The 12,390-nt window shown below is 34.3% G+C and overlaps 1 protein-coding gene across 1 annotated transcript in view; it reads left to right on the top strand.

Annotated features, from left to right (window-relative positions):
- The window catches only part of nAChRalpha5 (nicotinic Acetylcholine Receptor alpha5), a 627,615-nt gene that overhangs the window by 19,693 nt on the left and 595,532 nt on the right, over positions 1-12,390 (top strand). The window lies entirely within an intron of this gene.

Below are 12,390 nucleotides of genomic sequence, written 5' to 3'. Positions count from 1 at the left end.
TTTTATAAAAAGATAAAGATTTCTTCTTGAATGTGCGTTGGGCTACTTCCAGAATATGTGTGTGTGTGCTGTTCACACACATGAAGAAAATTGAGAGAATAGGATATCAATGAATGTGCCAGATTTTTCATTTTGTTGTTGTTATTGTTTGAATATAAAATGTTTTGATTTTTTTAAATAATTAAAACAAAAAATATGTTTCAGTTTTTCAGTGCATGATAATTATTAAAAGAGCAACAACACCATATATTTGTTAAATAAGGAAATACGATTCAAAAAATTATGACAAATATTACTCATATTTATGTTTGTTTACAATTTTAAATAGAATTCGAAGTGAGTCATAACGGAACTTAATGCGTTGTGGATTGTTAGATGGTTTAGACTCTGTGGAGACAATAAATTTTTGAATCAACGACCTTAAAAATCCGAATGGATACTTTCTTGTCCTATTGAAAAATACTACGTTGTTTAACACAAAAATATTTTTTTAAAAATCCACGACTATTGAAAAAAATATTTTTCAAAAATCCACAATTATTAAAAATAATATTTTGTAGAAATATTAAATTATTGAAAATCTTTTTTTTTTAAATTCTCGATTATTAAAAATAAATATTTTTTTAAAATCCTCGATTATATTTGTTTTAAAAAATTCAGGTTTATTGAAAAAAATATTGGTTTTTAAAAAAATATTTTTTAAAAATCTACGATTAATGAAAAAATATTTAGTGAAAAATACACGATTATTAAAAATATTCTTTTAAAAATCTACGATTATTAAAAATATTTTTAAAAAAATCCACGATTATTAAAAAATATGTTTTAAAACAAAAAAAAAACAAATACTACATTGTCAAACACAAAAAATTATAGGAAGAATAATCGGCCTTAAATATATTTGTTAAAAATAGTCCTTGAAAAACTACACGTAGGTAGCCCTAACGGTCGCTGAAAAAAATTAAATCTACGTTTATTGGCCTGATAATCCGTGAAATATTTTGTAGAAATTTTCCGATTATAGACCTTTGACAATTTTTTTAGGGATATTGTCGAAAATATTTTTCCAAAGGGAAATAATTTTCCTATGGGATAGTCGATTGGAAAATTGTCCAACCAAAGACATCAATAAACGTGGATTTTTTAAAGGTTTTTAAAATCACCCAAAGACATCAATAAATGTGGATTTTTTAAAGATTTTTAGAATCGCCCAAAGACATCAATAAACGTGGATTTTTTAAAGATTTTTAAAATCACCCAAAGGAATCAATAAACTTGTATTTTTTAAAGGTTTTTAAAATCACCCAAAGACATCAATAAACGTGGCTTTTATAAAGAATATAGAATCACCCAAAGACATCCATAAATGTGGATTTTTTAACAATTTTCAGAATCACCCAGAGACATCAATAAGCGCTCTTTTATAATAACCCAAAGACATCAATAGATATGGATTTTTTAAAGATTTTTAGAATCAACCAGAGACATCAATAAACGTGGATTTTTTTAAATATTTTGAAAATCACCCAAAGACATCAATAGACATGGATTTTTTAAAGATTTTTAGAAGCACCCAGAGATTTAAGAGATTTAAAGATTTTTAGAGTCACCCAAAAATATCGATAAACGTGGATTTTTTACAGATTTTTAAAATCACCCAAAGACATCAATAAACGTCGATTTTTTAAGATTTTTAAAATCACCCAAAGGCATCAATAATCGTCTATTTTTTAAGATTTTTAAAATCACCCAAAGGCATCGATAAACGTGGATTTTTTAAAGGTTTTAAGAATCATTCAAAGACATCAACAAACATGGATTTTTTAGGGATTTTAAGAAACACCCAAAGACATCAATAAACGTGGATTTTTTTAAAATTTTTAGGTCCAAACAAAGACATCAATAAACGTGGATTTTTTTAAAGATTTTTAGGTCCAAACAATAACATCAATAAACGTTGATTTTTTAAAGATTTTTAGATCCAAACAAAGACATCAGTAAACGCGGATTTTTTAAACAATTTTAGGTCCGAACAAAGACATCAATAAACGTAGATTTTTTAAAGATTTTTAGGTCCAACCAAAGACATCAATAAACGTGGATTTTTTAAAAATTTTTAGGTCCAAACAAAGACATCAATAAACGTGGATTTTTTAAAGATTTTTAGGTCCAAACAAAGACATCAACAAACGTGGATTTTTTAAAAATTTGTAGGTCCAAACAAAGACATCAATAAACGTGGATTTTTTAAAGATTTTTAGGTCCAAACAAAGACATCAACAAACGTGGATTTTTTTAAAATTTGTAGGTCCAAACAAAGATATCGATAAACGTGGATTTTTTAAAGATTTTTAGAGTTACCCAAAGACATCAATAAACGTCGATTTTTTTAAGATTTTTAAAATCACCCAAAGGCATCGATAAACGGGGATTTTTTAAAGGTTTTTAGAATCATCCAAAGACATCAAGAAACGTGGATTTTTTAAAGAGTTTTAAGTCCAACCAAAGACATCAAGAAACGTGGATTTTTTAAAGAGTTTTAAGTCCAACCAAAGACATCAAGAAACGTGGATTATTTAAAGAGTTTTAAGTCCAACCAAAGACATCAAGAAACGTGGATTTTTTAAAGAGTTTTAAGTCCAACCAAAGACATCAAGAAACGTGGATTTTTCAAAGAGTTTTAAGTCCAACCAAAGACTTCAAGAAACGTGGATTTTTTAAAGAGTTTTAAGTCCAACCAAAGACATCAAGAAACGTGGATTTTTTAAAGAGTTTTAAGTCCAACCAAAGACATCAAGAAACGTGGATTTTTTAAAGAGTTTTAAGTCCAACCAAAGACATCAATAAACGTGGATTTTTTTAAAGATTTTTAGAGTCACCCAAAGACATCAAGAAACGTGGATTATTTAAAGAGTTTTAAGTCCAACCAAAGACATCAAGAAACGTGGATTATTTAAAGAGTTTTAAGTCCAACCAAAGACATCAAGAAACGTGGATTTTTTAAAGAGTTTTAAGTCCAACCAAAGACATCAAGAAACGTGGATTTTTTAAAGAGTTTTAAGTCCAACCAAAGACATCAAGAAACGTGGATTTTTTAAAGAGTTTTAAGTCCAACCAAAGACATCAAGAAACGTGGATTTTTTAAAGAGTTTTAAGTCCAACCAAAGACATCAAGAAACGTGGATTTTTTAAAGAGTTTTAAGTCCAACCAAAGACATCAAGAAACGTGGATTTTTTAAAGAGTTTTAAGTCCAACCAAAGACATCAAGAAACGTGGATTTTTTAAAGAGTTTTAAGTCCAACCAAAGACATCAAGAAACGTGGATTTTTTAAAGAGTTTTAAGTCCAACCAAAGACATCAAGAAACGTGGATTTTTTAAAGAGTTTTAAGTCCAACCAAAGACATCAAGAAATGTGGATTTTTTAAAGAGTTTTAAGTCCAACCAAAGACATCAATAAACGTGGATTTTTTAAAGATTTTTAGAGTCACCCAAAGACATCAAGAAACGTGGATTTTTTAAAGAGTTTTAAGTCCAACCAAAGACATCAAGAAACGTGGATTTTTTAAAGAGTTTTAAGTCCAACCAAAGACATCAAGAAATGTGGATTTTTTAAAAATTGTTAGAGTCACCCAAAGACATCAAGAAACGTGGATTTTTTAAAGAGTTTTAAGTCCAACCAAAGACATCAAGAAACGTGGATTTTTTAAAGAGTTTTAAGTCCAACCAAAGACATCAAGAAACGTGGATTTTTTAAAGAGTTTTAAGTCCAACCAAAGACATCAAGAAACGTGGATTTTTTAAAGAGTTTTAAGTCCATCCAAAGACATCAAGAAACGTGGATTTTTTAAAGAGTTTTAAGTCCAACCAAAGACATCAAGAAACGTGGATTTTTTAAAGAGTTTTAAGTCCAACCAAAGACATCAAGAAACGTGGATTTTTTAAAGAGTTTTAAGTCCAACCAAAGACATCAAGAAACGTGGATTTTTTAAAGAGTTTTAAGTCCAACCAAAGACATCAAGAAACGTGGATTTTTTAAAGAGTTTTAAGTCCAACCAAAGACATCAAGAAACGTGGATTTTTTAAAGAGTTTTAAGTCCAACAAAAGACATCAAGAAACGTGGATTTTTTAAAGAGTTTTAAGTCCAACCAAAGACATCAAGAAACGTGGATTTTTTAAAGAGTTTTAAGTCCAACCAAAGACATCAAGAAACGTGGATTTTTTAAAGAGTTTTAAGTCCAACCAAAGACATCAAGAAACGTGGATTTTTTAAAGAGTTTTAAGTCCAACCAAAGACATCAAGAAACGTGGATTTTTTAAAGAGTTTTAAGTCCAACCAATGATTGAGAAACGTGGATTTTTTAAAAATTTTTCATTAAAAACTCCACGCTTATGGATTTGATGAGCCATGAAAAAAAAATATTTTAAAAAATCCACGCTTATGGATTTGATGAGCCCTGAAAAAATATTTTAAAAACTCCAAGCTTATAGCGTTGATGACCCATGAAAAAAAAATAAATTAAAAAACCACGCTTACAGCTTTGATGAGACATGAAAAAAAATATTTTAAAAAATCCAGGCTTATAGCTTTGTTGACCCATGAAAAAAAATATTTTAAAAAAATCCACGCTTATAGCATTGATGAGAATATTTAACTTGAATGTTTTGAACAAAAGTTTTTCATTGTCTATAAGAGTCAAAAGTTGTTCGTCTAAGTCCAAGTTAGTTATATGACATAATCCTAATTTGTAACCATATTCCCACTGTATCGTCATAAGTTTTCTCTAGACATACCAAAATACTTTCATTATTACACATGGAAACTTCATAAACACACATATGCATTTCAACCACTGATACATGAAAAGCAATCAAAAATAATTGAATTGTTAGCAAATGGCAACTGATGCTGATTAAGATAAGTTATGGGGGGAGGATTCACTTTCCATTTCGTTTTACTGTATTCTAGTGAAAGAACAGTGGTATGTGGTGGTATTTTTATGGAAACTATATGGTAACAAAATTTTGAAAAAAATTATATAATTAAAAAATTTTTTCTCAAAAATTATTTCCTGTTGCACGAACAAATAAACTTAGGCCTACTGATAGCTAAAATAACGTTCATTCAATTCAAATACACTATGCAACACTGAAAATGCAAACAACTTCTAGTATGCATTTTTTTAAAGTACATATTTAGCCTACAAAAACCCTAGTAGGGTTTTGTCCTGTCAGATCCAGTGCGGATTTTATGGCCTTATCTAAACCGGGCTAAATCTTAACTTTTTTGCATTTATCAGGCCTTTATCTCAGAAACGAATAGAAATTTGGCCTTGCTGTCTTTAACAATAAACTAGTAGAACTTATCTGTTGAATAAACCACATAAGAAAAACTCCATCTAGGGCATCAAAATTTATAAAATATAGAAAATTTTACATAATTGCTGAAATTCTTGTCAGTATCGGCTAAACTATTGGGAGTTGAACCAAGTAACCTTTTGCAAAAATCTTCCAAATAAAGTTCTGAACAATTCTTTAGAATATTCTGAAACTCTAAAATGCTTACTTCAGTTTGTTTTAGCGGTATTTTGCATCATATCTTTTACAACACGTATTTCAAGCACAGTTCACACCAACAGTTTATTCTCGCATTTCGGATTTCACCACATTATGGACATTTTTATTAAATCGTCGTTGAAAAATGTACTGAAAACAACGGGATAGAGGCATCCTACAACAATGACATGTTCTGAAGAGTTGTATACTACATTCCAGGAAATATTTTTCCAAAAGAAAATATTCAGAAAAAATTAACGGTTTTGGAGATACGGTGCGAAATGTATAAAAATTGTCGCATTTTTGCATATTTTTTGAAATTTGGAACATTTATTATGTTGTTTTTCGAGTTAATTATTTCTCCAAATATTTTACTCTTGTCCTTATCTACAAATTTGCTTCAGAGGTCAGAAGAAGATTCGCATTGGTTTCAGAGATATAGCCCCGAATTTCTTTAAAAACTGAATATTTAACCAAGTTTAGATGGGGCCATAAAATCCGAGCTGGACCTGACACAACAAAACCCAACTAGGGCTTCGTGTCGTTTGGGTCTGTACTTTCAAAAAATGCTCAGTTCGAATTGTTTGCACAAGATCACCTTAAAAATGTTGCACAGTGATATTGAAAAAGGTCACACACAAACCACTTTGAAGAACATTTGATTTTTTGTCATTGTTAAAAATGTGTCTTTGAAAAGCGTTTACGAAATTTTTATGAATCTCAGAATTAAAGAAAATTAGTGAGAAACAAATTGTATGTCAGTTTTGTTATCTCATGTGTTTATTTTCAATTATATATCTACTTACAGTGATTTGAAAAAATTGCCCATATTTCTGATAAATTCAAATTTTAAAATCATTTTGTGCTTGAAAAATTTTCACTGAATCATCTTATAAGTGAAATTTTATGTAATCTTATTTAAACTCATCATGCTATGATACAGGGATATGAGGTTGTAAAAAAGTCATAACCCTAGTTTACATACCGTCGATGAATAGTTGTGTTAAGTGCTCATCGTGAACTTTGGAATTCCGTCCTAGGCAATGACCATATGTTACAGCGCTGGTGGAGCAAATTAATAGTGAGTAGCCGAGAGAATTTTACGGGACATCATCACCCGAAATTACACCAATTTACATAAGCAAAGGCTTATTATCAAAGCTGTAGTCGTTGGCTACGTGCCCGCTGGTTGAAAGTTGACCAAATTTTGATTGATGAGCATCGTCATGGGCGTAGCCAGGAATAGCTGGGCAGCTGTCCCCCTAGATCCTACAAAACAGTTCATTTGTATGCAAAAAATTATAAATATTACGAAAAAAGAATCATTTGCGAAGCCCACTCACCGCTAATTCCACAGACACATAGTTCACCACCCGGGCGGTTGAAATGAGCATCCCACCGAATATATGGCCGATGGTGTCCTGATTCAGACCACTAACTACACCAAGATGTAAGGTGTAATGTTATCCTCCGCACAAGCCACAAATATTTCCGACGAGATCAGTAGTACAAACAATTTAAAACGGCATTAAGATCTCCATCACGGACAGCAAACTTCGAAATATCGAAATGCAGGAGGTAACGTCCTCAAAGTCGATCTATACCGACAAATTTCTGGCGGAAAGAAGACCTAATACCAATTTTCCGATATTTCAGTAAAATAATGTGGCTAAAATCTTCAGAATACCGAATATTAAGAGGTACGCTTCTATGGGGGATATAGGAAAGCATGGACCTATACAGATAATTCTTTTCAGGAAATTTTACAACCCTATGGAAGAATTAATAACAACGTCACAATCTTCAGAATTACGAAAATCGGGAGGTACCATTCTATGGGGGCAATATCGAAACGTGTGTCTATAACGACGAATTTCAGTCGGAAAGGTTTTTACCTCCAACGTAGACTAAATACCGAATTTCCGAATTTCCACGACCTTAAACATACCGAAATCGGTAGATACCGTTCTATGGGGGCGATATGAAGGCGTGGAACTGTACCGACAAATTTTTGGGGAAAAGTTTTATACCCCCAACGAAGACTAAAGACTACCAAATTTCAGCCATTTCGGTGAATATTGAAGCAAAAACCTTCAAAATTTTTACCTCCAACGTAGACTAAGTACCGAATTTCAGCCATTTCGGTGAGTTGTTGAGGCCACAACCTTCAAAATACCGAAAATTGAGAGGTACCGTTCTATGGACCTGTACCGACAAATTTTTGGGGGAAGTTTTATACCACTAACGAAGACTGAATACCAAATTTCAGCAATTTCGGTGGAATATTGAGGCCATAACCTTCAAAATAACAGAAAACCGGCGGTACCGTTCTATGGGGGCCATATGAAGACGTGGACCTATACCGACAAATTTTAAAAGGAAAATTTTATACCCCCAACAAATACTAAGTACTAAATTTCAGTCATTTCGGTGGGATATTGAGGTATCGTATGCATGTGCGCTTATCCGACATTTTGTGTGGGAAGTACCCGAAGGAGTGGACAAATATAGTCCATATTTAAACCTGATATACCTCTGCTAGATATATTAGGATGTGTAAAGTATGGACCAAATCGGTCAGTCCCTTCAAAAGTTATCGTGCGCACAAATTTTCCGAACATTTTCGAACTTTTGTGGGGGAAGTACCTGAAGGACTGGACCGATATGGCTTACCTTCCAACTTATGCTAAGTTTGGAAATAATATTACGTAGGCCAAATTTTGGATCAAATCGATTGATCCGTTCGAGAGTTATCTTGCGCTCCAACCACTAAATATGGTGTCAAAGGGTTTTTTTGCACATTTCAGGCTATTTTCTCAGGAAGTATGGACTTGCCCCTGATGAAATTTGCACCGTCGTATGGGAGGCAGTGAATACAAGTTGTTACAACAAAAATCAAAGCGTTTGGAGAGCATGTCCTGAACTGAACTTATCCGGAATTTTGTGTGGAAGGTACCCGAAGGAGTGGACCATATTGGAACCTCATCTAAGTCTGGTAGAAATTTCACGATGTGCAAAGTATGCACCAAATCGGTTACCAACTTCAAGAGTTATCGTACGCACAAATTTTCCGAACATTTTCGAACTTTTGTGGGGGAGGTACCGGAAATAGTGGACCGATATTAACCATCTTCGAACTTGATCCAAAATTTGAACCGAATCGGTTGATCCGTTCGAGAGTTATCGTGAGCTCCAGCCAGACAGACAGACGGACGGACATGGCTAAATCAACTCCAAATTGTCTGAAACGGATTTCGTCCAAACATACGTGGGGTCTAAAGCTAGGTACACATTGTCAGTTTTGAATGACGATTATTTGCAATTATCGATAACTGTCCAACCGTCCAGCAACCACAAAATATTTGGTGGTTGCATGATGAATGACAAAAATGAACGGCCACACTAGCAAGCAACAACAAAGCTGTCATTCAAAACTGACAATGTGTACCCAGCTTTAAACCATTATTTCGATGAGACACATTTTGCCCGTATGAAAATGTATATACCCTCGTTAGCATAAATGCTGAGGGTATAAAAATTGCAACCTGTATCTTGCTTTCAACAGACGGAAGGACCACTTAGAATTTTACCCTGATCAAGAATAGGGTCTCCAATGAATATTTCGAAGTGTTACAAACGGAATGACAAATTTAATTATACCCTCCATAATATGGTGAAGGGTATAACAAGGGACCTTCGTTATAGTGTCGATTTAGAGATGACTTTTCCTTCGGATTTCAGGACAAACCTCGTTTTCTCCTTAATCTCAATCTGGCTAAATGACACACAAAAACTCATCCCTATTATAAATGAAAAACAAAAATACATTTTTATTTCACTTTAAGAAGTGTCTGGAAAATGAACCAACAACAACAAACGACAAAGCTGTGCAGGATTTTTGTTTGTTTTCTTCATACCCAACCATGCTCCTCTGGTCGTCATCGTCGTCATTTACTTAACGATGAATTTTCATTGAAATTCATGAGCATGCCGAGGAATAGTAATGGAATGCTGTTGAGGAGGAGTATGAAAAGCAAAGGGCGGTTGGGGGATGACAATGTAAGAAAATACGAACACAAAGAAAACTTTATTTAGGTAATTTTGAATGAAAGCAGTAAGCAAAAAAGCAAGCAGCAACAACAACAACATAAAAAGAAAGCACAACACAAAAAGTAACAAACGAAGAAAAAACTTGAACCAACTGAGCAGCAGCAACTGGCAAAAGTAAGAGGTTGGGGTTGAAGATCTTAAAGTAAAATTTTTGCTCAGTAATGGTTAAAATGCCATGCTGTGGAATTGTGTGTGTATGGGTGTGTTTGACTGTGTTACTTCATTTGCTCTGAGAGGGTCCCCTTGTTTTCTGCTGAATTGGAAAGTAAACATTTTTGTTGACAACAGCTTGGTGTTTTGTGGAAAACCTTTTTCACCCACTTCAACCACCCTCCCACTCGCTTGTCAGCCAACCAACCAAACTTAACATCTGTTGTAGATGTGGCTGCTGCTCCTGCTGTTGCCACTGATTTGACAGGCGCTCCTTGCCCTTCTTGTTATTGTCAAATGAAGATGATGATACTTGTCTTTAACATACTTTGGGGTCGATTTTGGTTATTTTTACCAATTTCCATTTCATTTGCTTTTTGCTTCTTTGGCTGATTTCTTTTGCACCCGAGAAATTCAACATGCTGTCTTTTCGAAATATTTCCATTTCCATCTCTTCTTGTATGTATGTATGTGTGTGCGTGTGTATTTACACATTTACATTCTGTTTTAGTATTCAATGCCTGCCAAGACTTCAGCCAAATTGCTATCAGACACAAATGCAAAAAAGCAAAAAAAAAACGAAATCGCTTAGCATCTCTTCCAAGAGGTTAAATGTGGACCATCGAACGTTGCGTATGCCACTGATGCGTACTACGCATGTTCTTTGCCACATGGAACTTGCAAAGAAAAATTGGGTTGATTTCAGAAGCTCAAGTCTGTTCGAGTCACCTTAAATGTGTGTGTTTGTGTGCAGGCCTTAGTGACTGCTTTTAATATTGTTTGTGCTTATGTGTGTATTCGTTAAGATGTTAAAGCCGACAACAAGGACCTCTTCAAATGCAAAAATTCATCAATCTTAATAAACACTTGAAATATCCTTCTCACCGAGAATGAATAGACGACGAACGGATGGATGAATGAATGACTCTAGAAAATTTAACTATTCTCAAGTTATTGTAGTTGCTGTTGGTGTTGTTGTTTTTGTTGTAATTTTTATTGTTAGCTTCTTATAAGGATAAATGATTAATGAATTTTGGAATTTATTTTTAATAGGAAATGAATTTGGTTGATGTGTCCGAGTGGCATATTAAAAATGAGAATGAAAAATTGTTTCTTCGAAATGATGGTTAGTTCGCAGCTAGCGCAATATTGTTTGCATCAAATAGAAGAGGATATTCAGGTCATAGATGGATGCTCAGTTGGGAAATACATATTTAAGGTTTTCATAAATTAAAAAAAAAAAAATAAAAACCTTTGGTCTTTCAACCGTGTTCACACATACCATCGCAGCGATACGTGATTGTTCCCAAAGTAGCACGGACTCATCCGACACCAGTACAGATGGTCCTAAGGAGGCAGCATCAACGAGCAAAGGAAGCATAAGGCACTGAAAGATGATGTGTTATAAGCTCAAAACTGTCGTTCCACAAATTAGCGGTATGCCGCCAGCATTTCGCTGAGGGCTTTGAGATTCCAACCACATGTCAGTCAGAAATCTAAAGGGTTAAGAGGAAGCTGTTGGGGTGTAGGATTACTTGGTAAGCACGCTTTATCTGGAGAAGATCTTGAGAGCATTGAGTATCAGACCTTGGTCCTCACGAATGAATCTATAGATCTGAAAACTCAAAAAATTGCAGAAGGACTCCAGCATGTGTTAGAAGTGTTCATCCTATCCGCATCAATTGTGATCATGTTGACGATACAACAATCATGAATACCTGCAAAACACAGGAGTTGCAGTTCAACTGCAGCACATGGTCGAATTGAAAAGTCACCCCACAGCCATGGTCATTAGTTGCCAACAATACCATGTGATTGATCGTGTTATTCGCGTTGCCATAGAATATGAGCTCCATCGGACGACTAAATCACCAAGCATCGAGTACTTCTTTGTTCAGGATTTGACGAGCAATTATTCTCAATATAGGAAGGAACAACTTGAGGTTTCTCCTCCACCTCACTCGTGCTCTCCATCACTTCACTGAGGGGAGTGAAATTTCCTTTTGAAAAGTTCAAGCAGATCACAAATATCGGCAACGAACTATCGAACTTTCGTACCATTCTAGCTTTTCTTGCATTCATTCCGATGCCTGAACCCCGGAACAGGTAGTGTAAAATATGTTCATTGATCATTGATTCAGTATTCAATTATTTCGCGCTAAAGATTTTGAAGAACTACCTGTAGGCCTGATTGACTACCCAAAAGTTCTCAAATGCTTGAAAACCACCAATCAGCATTGCCAGAAACAACCAGCGCTGTAAGTGTGTGTTTACAGATGTTCATTATCACATGGTTTTTCATACGAAGACCTGTGGTTTTCTGTAAAAAGCCTGGGGTCTTCTATACGAAGACCTGGGGTCTTCTATACGAAGACCTGGGGTCTTCTATACGAAGACCTGGGGTCTTCTATACGAAGACCTGGGGTCTTCTGAACGAACACCTGGGATCTTCTTTACGAAGACCTGGGGTATTCTATACGAAGACCTGTGCCTTCTATACGAAGACCTGTGCCTTCTATACGAAGACCTGGGCCTTCTGTACGAAGACCTGCGGTCCTCTATTCGAAGACCTGA

This window comes from Musca autumnalis, unplaced genomic scaffold (genome assembly GCF_047663935.1).
Source record: "Musca autumnalis isolate F117 unplaced genomic scaffold, ASM4766393v1 scaffold_2, whole genome shotgun sequence".
Taxonomy (NCBI): Eukaryota; Metazoa; Arthropoda; class Insecta; order Diptera; family Muscidae; genus Musca; species Musca autumnalis.
Note: the sequence above shows the minus strand (reverse complement) of the source record. Positions and strands in the feature narration are given on the sequence as shown.